The following is a 10,977-nucleotide window of genomic DNA, read 5'->3' on the forward strand; positions in this document are numbered from 1 at the left end:
GGCGGCGGTTACTATGGACGCGCTCACGCTTAGTAACCGAGGCTCCCCGCCCTCCGGGAGACCTGCTTGGTCTGGGAGGTGAAAGGGGTGAAGAGTAGCCCAAGAGAGAGGCCTCGGTGATTTCCCCGCCTCTCCTGTGAAGCCTGATTCGGAACTCTTCCAGCTGCGAAGAACTTGGCCGATTCTAAGGCACATCAGGGCTGCCTGGAATCTTAACACCTGCCTAGGTGTTGACAAGCCCCCATCTTTCCTGACAAGCCTCTCCTCTCTCCAGCAGAGCTTCTCCTGTGACAGAATTATCTAGTGTTCCTTCCCTCCTTCCTCACTCTAAGAAAATGGTTTGGACTTTCCCTCTCTCTCTTCAGCAAATATTTCTGTAAACAGCAGCCCTTACTGTTTCTTCCAGGTGCTGGCCCACATTTTTACATACATCATTGCTCATCCATGCAACCTCCTTCCAACCCTGTAAGAGGGGTTTATATTGTACAGATGAAGAAACTGAAGTTCTAGAAGTTAATTGACTTAGACAATGTGACTCAGTGGCAGAGCTAACACTAAAACTCAAATCAGTCAAACTTCAAGGCATCTTTCCATGAGGCAGCAGTTTAACCGTGTGAGCGGCAAGAGAATTCACTGAGTTACTTTGGTAACTAGTAATGCTAAAGAAAATAAAGCCCGCAGTTAATTATTTTTGGCTTTTCTAGGAATTACTGTGTGGCACTCCACCCAAGGGTGAGGCTGAGGGGCTTGCCAGGATAAGGCAGGCTGCCCAGCCCCTAAGAGACCTCGGTGAAGTGACTTCAAGTTGGGGGCTGGTCCTCAGCTTTGCCAATTCAGACTCTTGGTTATGCCAGTGTCCTGGGTTTATTAGAGGCTGACTCAGGCCAACCGAACTCATGGGAACCTAATCTAGAAAAGTTAGAATGCTGCCTCAAGTGTTTACATTAAGCAACACGACCCCTCTAACTGTGGAGATAAGCCCAGAGTATTTTCCCCAAGGAGGAAAACCACAGAAAACACCCAGTGCTCAGAGGCTACTCATTTGCCTAGACACAAGACTAGACAAAGCTCCCGTACCCCACACCAGGGCACTGCAAATCCTGACTAGTTTTCCCACTATGTTCCTTATCAGCAACTTTTTCTACATTCGGCCTAAGAAACATTTTACTCTGAGCTGTCTTTTTTTATTACTTTTTTCTCATGCATAGTGTTCTGCATTTTGTATTTTCACTATTCAGGACGGGCTTTGCAGATGCCTAGAATCTGTAGACAATGCAGCAAATGATGCCATGTTTGTTCTTTGGGCCAAAAGACTGGCAACTGTTCTAAAGTAGATCTAATTGCCCGCAAACTCTTTAAAGATGGTGAGCAGTCTTTGTGCTTTGCACACATCAAGATGCCCAATAGCATTGCTAATTGAAGATGAAATTCATTCAATGTCTGATTTAAAAATAAACAGGTGAAATTATAGCAGAGTTAGATCTTTTCAATGATACATTGAGTCAGTGAATTTCAAAAACCTCCTGATTAAAATTTCAGGTTAAATTGGTCAACTCTGTTCTCCACAGAAAGGAATGAATGATGTTTTGGAAATAATTTAGATACCCTCTCAAAAAAAATTGTTTCATGATTATCAAGTCTTTGCCAGAATTAAGAGGTTAATGCTCACCTTTCAGTTTTACGGTACAATAGAGACCTCCTACAATGCTTATAAAAAAAATAATAAAGCAAAACCACTAGGATTCAGCTATTCAACCTTACTTTCTCAGCAGCTCCACAAGTTCAGGAATGTGTCTGTTTCTGTTCATCTCTGTATCCCCAGCACAGGGCTTCCTACCTTCCATGAAAGAGGGACTCAGTCAATGCTTGTTAAATGAAAGCATGAAGTGTGATGTTTAGTGGGGTAGGAAACTATCAAAGATACAGAAGTGGAGAAGCAGTAAAGCAGACTTTGCCTATTTTATAACTTTGTCTTAGTCATTTTCATAACTTGAAGTCATTTTTATAACTTCCTTAGCTGCTACATTTTCACTCTATTTAGAGTCACCAAACCTCCTCTCCAGTCTTTCTGAGTCTTCCTATCACTCAGCCATCGCCTTTCATCAAGATGCTATCAGCCCCTTTCAGCTGTCTATCCTTATCAGAAATCAAGTGTGGGCCTAGCCATCTTCACCCCTGGACTTCCACCCCCATTCCCATCCTCACAGTGACTCACATCCACAGCCTGCTTTCTCCATTTCTCCTCCAGCACTAAAGTTAATCATCCCATTCTTCCTATTCCCCTGACCTCACCCCATGCCTCTCTCCCCCTCACTCACTGCATACTAGCTACACTGGCTTTTTTTGTTTGTTTGTTTATTTCTGAGATGGAGTTTCACTCTTGTTGCCCATGCTGGAGTGCAATGGTGGTGCAATCTCTGCTCACCGCAAATTCTGCCTCCCAGGTTCAAGCAATTCTCCTGCCTCAGCCTCCCGAGTAGCTGGGATTACAGGCATGCGCCACCACGCCCAGCTAATTTTGTATTTTTAGTGGAGACGGAGTTTCACCATGTTGGTCAGGCTGGTCTCGAACTCCCGACCTCAGGTGACCCGCCCACTTTGGCATCCCAAAGTGCTGGGATTACAGGTGTGAGCCACTGCACCCAGCCTACACTGGCTCTTATTCAGGTTTCTTGATGCTCTAAGCTCTTTGCCACCTCAGGGCCTTTGCACATGCCGTTCCCGCTGGCTGGACCCCTCTTTCCCCCTCAAATGTCATTACCTCAGAGATGTCATGCCTGGTCACCCAGACTCAGTTGGGCTGCCCTGATGTACTCCCCTAACTCCTTTCCTTTGTGACATTCCAGTTTCCAGTTATTTATTTTGTGTGATTATTTAATTAACTTCTAAGTTCCCTTCCAGAATATGAGTGTCAACAACGGAGGGGAGGGAAGGAAGCAGGGCTGTTTTGTTCACCACTGAAAACTCAGCAGTTCACCTGGTGGTGCTGAGGAGGGCAGAGTACTGTGAGGAGGCGCATTTTACCTCTGACACCTCCTAAGGGGGATTAAAACAAAAACACAAAACCAAAAACACCTCTCCCACAGCTGAGCTCACAATTCAACAGAGGGATTAGAAGCCAGACTTTCTGGTTCCAAACTCTGATGTGGATGACGAGAGGAAAGCTCCCGGCTCTGTCACAGCCGCTCCAGTGTTCCCAAAACCCAAATGTTCTGACAGGAGCCCCCTATACATTTATTTGATGTCCTTGCTACGTGTCTGGCCCTTTGCCAAGTGCTGGAACAGAAACAAAGTGGGGTCACAACCCCAGTGGCTCCACCACAGCGCTGCTGGTGAGATGGGGAGCAAGTTCATTCAGGAATGAATCTTATAATTATCCTCTTCCAACCTTTGCTGGTTCCTCAGAGTTTAAAAAAGGAGGTCTCAACTCCTCAGATCAGCATCCAGAGCTCTCCATGACCTGGTCCTAGTCTGGCAGTGCAGCCCCATGTCCACACTCCCCGCTCCATGATCCCAAACATGAGTGAACACACAACCCTGCCTCTAACATCCTGTGATTTTTCTGATCCCTGACTTGCTCATGCTGTTCCCTGTACCTAGCATCTTCTTCCTCCTTAATATTGCCCCAAATTTATAGAATCTACTCATGTTTTTATGTCAATGTCAAATGCTACCTCCAAAATACTGTTTGTTTTGTCTGTCAAAATTAATTTATTTTCCCTGTGTATATTTGTGTAGCATGTACAATCCACTTGATGTTATACTTATTTACTGATGTTTCTGACTCCATAGACTGAGCAGTCCTTGCATCTGCACACAGACACACACACCCCACCATTGCTCTGCACTAATACAAATTATAGTTGCTATTTATTAAACCCTCACTCTGTGCCATATATCATATATTGTGCTAGCTTTACATACAGTATTTCATTTATGGCTCCTAATACCACAATGGGATAGGCCATTATCATTTCCGTTGTCGAAATGAAGTGGGGATTCCCTTGAAGAGGTTAGGTAGCTTGACCAGTGCCACACAGACAGCAAGAGGAAGAGCAGTGCTTTGAATCCAGTTATTTCTGGCTTTCAGGTCTGTGCTCCTCACCTCTATACTACAAGTGCAAAGTACCAACCATGAAGAAGTAGCTTTTAATGATTATGCCATTGCCAGGAACCACTCATTCCATCCATGAACTCCTCCAACTTTTTCAACAGCCCTGAGAGGCAGGTATTACTTCACTAGCACCTAGTCAATAAATACTAATGGCTTGTTGAATTACTTTGTGTGAGACTGACAACAGCAGACAAAGCCAGTACTGGGACAGAGGTCCCCTGTTAGGAGGTCCTAAAGTCAACTTTTGTAGGGATGAAAACCTTTAAAAAGGCAGTCGGAATAATGACACTCTCCAGACAGGAGAGTGAGTGGTCCACAGAGTGGCCACAGAGCAGGTGGCTGGTCCAAGGGGGTTGAAACAAACCCCACCCCCACCCCACCCCACCGCCCCCCCCAACTCCCGCCCTGCTGCCGCCCAAGATTCTAGGACTGGAGTCCTTACAGGCGATGTTTGCTGTTAGCACAAAGTCCAGTGGAACCACAAGAGTACTGGCTGAGACAGCTGAAGGTGGTCACAACTACTTTATGAGATCCTTTAAAGATCTGCAAGATTATAATAGGGCAATGGAAAAACTTCTGCTCATTCTGGATGGCAGAGCAGGAGACAGTGAATGGGAAGCTTGTTAGAGACACAAATGGATGAGAAAGCAAGCAGGGAGTCCCAGCACAGTCTGCTTCCATCAGAAGAAGGGCGGCACTCGGGGCTGAAATGGAGTCAGCAAGTTCCATTCTTCAGCTCTGTAGCACACAAAAAAGACAATTCTTACTGCATTAGATTGGTGTTTCCGGAAGTGTGTTCCCTGAACTATTCAATCAGTTAATCGCTAATAAAATAATAGTTCCATCATCAAATAAATTTGTGAATTTCTAACACAAAAAAAGTTAAATATGTTTCTTTAACACAAGAATCCTCAGAGTCTGTAATGTGTCAATTTGTGTTTTCCCATGGAATTCTAACCACAGAGTTTTTAAAACTCAGAACATTTTAACATCCTCCAGGACACTCATGGAACACAGTTTGGGGAACCTGCTTTAGCATAATGCAGCAGTTCCAAATTTTAGCATTAACGTGCCCTAAAAATATATTTCAGTCAGAAAAAAAAATTTTTGCCCATATCTAGCTTATTTCAGACATTCTCTAAAGCAATATAGAAATAACTGACTTATCTGTGTATTCAGTATAGAAAACTCCATTGTGATTTGATGACAGTTTCCCTATTAAGTATCTTGTCTAGAAGTGTGTATGTGTGTGTGTGTGTGTGTGTGTGTGTGTGTGTGTGTGCATGAAGGTGATTCATGGAAAATTAAAGAAAAAAAGAGTAAGAGAGGTGAAAGAGGTATAGTTATCCTTTGGTGTCCTCGGGGAATTGGTTCCAGGACCCCATAAATATCAAATTCTCAGATGCTCAAATCCCTTATATAAAAATAGCATAGTATTTGCACATAACCCACATATATCCTCCCATATACTTTAAATCACCTCTAAATTACTTATAATACCTAATACAATGTAAATGCCATGTAAATAGTTGTTACACTTTATTTTTTTATTTGTATTATTTTTTATTATTGGATTGTTGTCTTTATTTTTAAAAAATATTTTCTATCCACAGTTGGTGAAACCAAGGATATGGAATCTATAGATATGGAGGGCTGATGGTATATGTGGGTGTGAGGGAGGAGTGGAGGGGGAGGGCTGATGGTATATGGGGGTGTGAGTGAGGAGTGGAAGGGGAGGGCTGATGGTATATGGGGGTGTGAGTGAGGAGGGTAAGGGGAGGGCTGCTGGTATATGGGAGTGTGAGTGAGGAGTGAAAGGGGAATGTTAGGAAGTGGAAAAAGAAAACACTGCCTTTATAGCCAAACTGTCTCTAACTTGCTTATTTCTTCTAAAACCTTTTAAGTCCATACTTACATTTATAGCTATTTAAACAGAAAATTGGAAATATTTGCATTGTAGGAGAGGTAACAGAAATGTCTTCCATCTCAATTTTATAGTAATATAGTTTCTAGACATGTGTTTTTTATCACTTGTTGCAAATCACTTAGAAAAAAGTGGTATTTTACTCACATTTGCATCATCAATATGAATGGTATTATTTTCCTTGATTTCTGCGCTGGGAATCCGTACTTTTGGAAACAGCAATGTCAATCTGTGAACTGGATGTGGGATCTGAATGGACTTAACATGCAGAATATGACATTAATATTTACATAAAAGGGCTTCATGGAAGATTGGTTAAGAACCTCAACTGGGTGTGTAATGCATTCATTGAGAATTTTTATCACTTACAACGGCAAGGTGATATCAGTTGTCACGGCTGTGTTTTGCTTATGTTACTAAGCTATTAAAAGGGGTGTGTATCACTGTCAGCTTTTTCAATTGAATAGACTTTTTCAGAGCATGAAATTACAGGGCACGCCTTGCTGGGAATGCTTCCAGAGAGCCAAGATGTGTAAACTCAGTCAGGACTATTCTTATCTGAATATCTATCCCGTGTTTAGTAGATGGAAGAGCTGTGATTCAAGAGGTTAAGTGATATGCCCAAGGTCACAGTCACATTTTTGCTCATGATCAGTCTCCTGACCAAGTAGAAAGTGGTGGGTTTCCACAGTGCTCTCTTTATGCTTCTCTGAGAGCCATTATGTTATTGTTGTCTGTTTTCACAGATTGCCACTCCTGTTAGACTATGAGTCCCATGAGAATAAGGCAAGTGTTTTTCCAGCCTTCATCACAGGAACCACTTTTGAAGCACCTGCTCTGTGCAAGCCTCATATACCTCATTTATATCTCTCAGAGTAACCCCATGAGATTTATAACAGTATTTCTCTTTTACAGAGACTTAGAGGTTAGGTAACCCGACCAAGGCCACATTAGCTAGAAGGTGATACACCTGGAATTCAACCTAGGATGTCTGACCCCAAAGCCTGTGATCTTTCCCCTACCTCAAATGGCTGTACATTTTTCCTGTGCATTCTCTTGTTAGTCCTTAGCACTGACCGACCATCGGGCTTGGCCTGTGGTGCACTTCTGCTATGTGTTTATTGAATGAATACATGGATGGTTGAGAACCATAACTTGGGAAATTATGACCAGCTTTCCTTCTGGAACTTACTGGTGGTGTGGTATTGGGCAAATCCCCAGATCAACTGGATCTCTCCATAAGAAGATAACAATAATGCCTCACTAGTCCGAAGGGAAGATAATGAATCAGATGCTCTATCGAAGTCTTTTCCAGAAAATAGACTGAAGCTGGGATGCTCACTTGTGAATGGTTCTTGGAGAGCCCATCAGGCACGGCACCTATTTCTATAGGAACTGGCTGCTTTTCTTTTTGTCCTGGGAGAAATGTAACTCAAGGGAAAAGAAATCAAGGTTGGAGTTATCAGGTGAGGTGTGTTATGAGTAATCAACAACCTCCCCAGCAGCCAAGATGGCTAGACAATCAATCAGTCTTCGTGCCTGAAGACTTTCTTATACCATCTGGGACTACCCTGAACTTTAACCTTAGAGTTTCACTTAGAAGGTCCTGGTATTATTCACCGACAGTCCTATGTCATAAATTAATCATCATCAACAACAAAAATGACTCATATTAAGCATTATAGGGAGATCCTTATTACCTAAAGAAGCAGATAGAGACATAGATGGGATACTTACAGTGGGGAAAAGTGCTTGGTTTAATGTTGTTAAGAGTCATTAAATGGTAACTTTTGGATTATGGATAGTGTTGTGTTATAGATTGTATTTTGTACTATGTATTTAAAAAACGGGAAACTATACCAAGGCTACCTAAAAAGATCTGACATTTTAAGATCTGAGGGCATTTATAATATGCTCTCTATGGTTCTGTAGAAACCGAGTATTATAAAGAAACATTGACTACTACTAACAGAAGGACACAAACTGGTCTAAGGAGGCTGATATTTTATCAGAGGTACATGGTGTTTCATCCAGATAAGCCAATAGGACCTTTATTAGTTTAGAAAAATTACCTTTTGAGCTCAGCTACTACCACTAGTAAGATGTTAGAATTTTCTCAAGAGGAAGATAGAGCATGTCAGATAGAATCAGAGAGTCAATATCTCTAATTTACCATCAGTCATGCAATCATTGAACATTTTGGAACTCTCAGTAGCATGCAAGACTATGAATTATGAAATGTGAGTGACAGTGGTGTACTGGAACTGGGTCATACTGGCTGGCAAGGCTATTGTTAAATTTTCAAGAATTTTGTAAGCTCATTAAGCACAGCCTTTATTAAAAACTACATTATATAAATTTACTGTTTAGTAAATTACATTAAAACAATGGCAACAGATACCCAAAATTTATCACCTAATTATTTCACAATATTTTACTATTTTATGTCTTGAAGTTTATTTTCATCTATTGTATCTTTATATTGGAAATACTTTATCATGATGTACTACTGAGCATTTCTTCCCAACTCTGACATCAGCAACATTGGTAGCTTGAAAATGACTACAATGGGAGTATTTACATCATGGAAATGATCAACAGCCACAAAGCAAGGCTTGATTTATAGTTTCATTGATTGTCTAGACTCAAGAAAGTGATGGAAAGTATAATGCACATTAAAGTATCTCCTGTTTGTAGCCATGAAATTGTGACAGGCACACACACACACACACACACACACTACACACACACACAAAATTGAAGCTACATTCTCCCACTATTTGAAAATAATTATCTTATTCAGCAAAGAAGTCATTCGTGTCATTAAAGTTTCCATATACATCTTCATTTTTGTCTTGTTAATGTAAACGGAGCTGTCAACCAACATTCATGTTGGACTCCTCTTATTCATTAATTGCAACTACAGGTTGGTTAGAAATACAAGAGTTTGGCAAAAATCAACAAAATAATTCTGTAAAAACCAACTGGCTATATTGAATTTATAATACAGAGTATTTGTACATTTTATTACTATTTATAAATTATATGCTAAGAATTGTTTAATATCATTAAAATATAATAAACATTATGTACAGATACATAGATTTTTCCCCAGAGATTCAGCTGTTAAATGTTTGCATCACTGTGAATGGGCCCCTGTTTCTGTCCTTAAGAGGTTAACATTTGGTGGGACGTGGGCAAAAATCCTACAGTGCAGGCTCTGGTGTGCTCAAAGCCATCAGAAAGAAACCCAGTCTCTTGGGAGCTCAGAAGAGGAAAAACCACTGCCAGCCAGGAAAGCCTGAAAGTTTTCATTTACGGGCTATAGAGAAAATTGTGTAGATCTTTAAACTGACAAGAGTTTGTGGAAACAAAAGCGGAGTTGGATATAGATAGATGTGCTGTATTTTTATAAAATATTTGAATGTCATTTCTCAGTGATTTAATAAGAAAGTTAATTTATTTTTGTTGACATTGTTGGAAATAGTTTATCTTTTATTTATAAACTAGAAACAGCCAGAGTCTGGCATGTGTTAACTTGAGTCTGATTTGTGCTGGTCTTTGTCTAATTTACGTTTGCTTCAGTCAGCCCGTTATGAGGTTGCCAGGCTGTGTAGATGAAGGTGGCAGATAGTGGGCTGAGTCTTCCACAACCTGAGCGCAAGCTTCCAACACGGCTTGTCAGGCTATATAGGGAAGAATCTATTCAGCTTAGGGTGTGCATGCTGACTGTGGGCCCTGGGGGAAGGAAGCCTCTCTAGCTATCTCTTTATGAAGCTATAGCAGACGCTGTCCACACTTCAACCCATGTCTCCTCGGACCCTTTGATCATTTTCCTGAGCACAGACTCCCCATATGCTTATTCCTACATCTCCTTGAAGATGAACTGTCCTCAGGCTGCCAGAATCTACTTTGCTTACGCAAGGAAGCCTGGAAGTGCTTGGGAATTTGTGCCTCATGCCAATCCATAACCAAAGACTAATGAGTTCCGGGGTATAAATACCCCAGATGCTCTTCTCCTGAGGCGTGACCCTCTGAAGCATGACCTACCCTGTTTCCAGAGCTCCTCCTGTGGGAATGAATCAAAGTTACCCTCCTGGGACTTTGCTGGATACCACATTCCTGCATCTCCCAACTTCCCTTCTATAATAGATCCTACTTCCCCATTTCTTTCCCAGTTTTCCCCAGTAGAACATTTCTTGATAAATCACTTTCACACTAATCCTTGGAGTCTTCTTCTGGCCAACCTGACCTAAGACAGTGGCCATGTTTCATGTGGTGTGTTCCCCACCCCCATTTATTGGCCATGAATGTTTGGACCACAGGTACACACCCAGCTCAAAGGTGGCCCCTCTGTGGACTGGCCAGTGGATTGAGGTGGCGTAGCTCAAAAGCCAAGCTATGCAGATCCTCTCTCTCGTGGGGTTTGATATTGAGTCATATAGAAAGTGGCTGAGTCATCATATTTGATATTGCAAAACTCTGGCTGAGATTCACGACTTGGTATGCCAAGAAGCAATGAGATAACTCTCATCGGAGCCTTCTTGCATTCTGAAGGACTTTGCCATTTGCAAACTTGCTCCCATTTCCATGGTATTTCTTAATTCTGTGTGATTTCTTCCTATAATCCTCATTACTCAAGGTAATGGGATGTCTCTGGTCCTCAAGAAGCCTAAAATACAAGCTAGGAATCACCTCATTGAGGGACCCAATTTTCTGGCCATTTATTGCTGAATTATTTAGGGAAAGGGCCTGAAAATTATCAAAGAGTCCATGATGATTTGAGTAGAAGCAACATGGAGCCAAATTAGCATTCAAGTAAGTTGGATAATGAAGATAGGAGGAATCTATTTGAGATATTAAAAAGCTGAAGGGAAGCAGACTAGTGTTCTTACCTGAGGTAGAAAAAGCAGCTGAACCTCCTTTTGTCTTCCATATC

The sequence above is a fragment of the Pongo abelii genome, chromosome 19 (assembly GCF_028885655.2).
Source record: "Pongo abelii isolate AG06213 chromosome 19, NHGRI_mPonAbe1-v2.0_pri, whole genome shotgun sequence".
Classification (NCBI taxonomy): Eukaryota; Metazoa; Chordata; class Mammalia; order Primates; family Hominidae; genus Pongo; species Pongo abelii.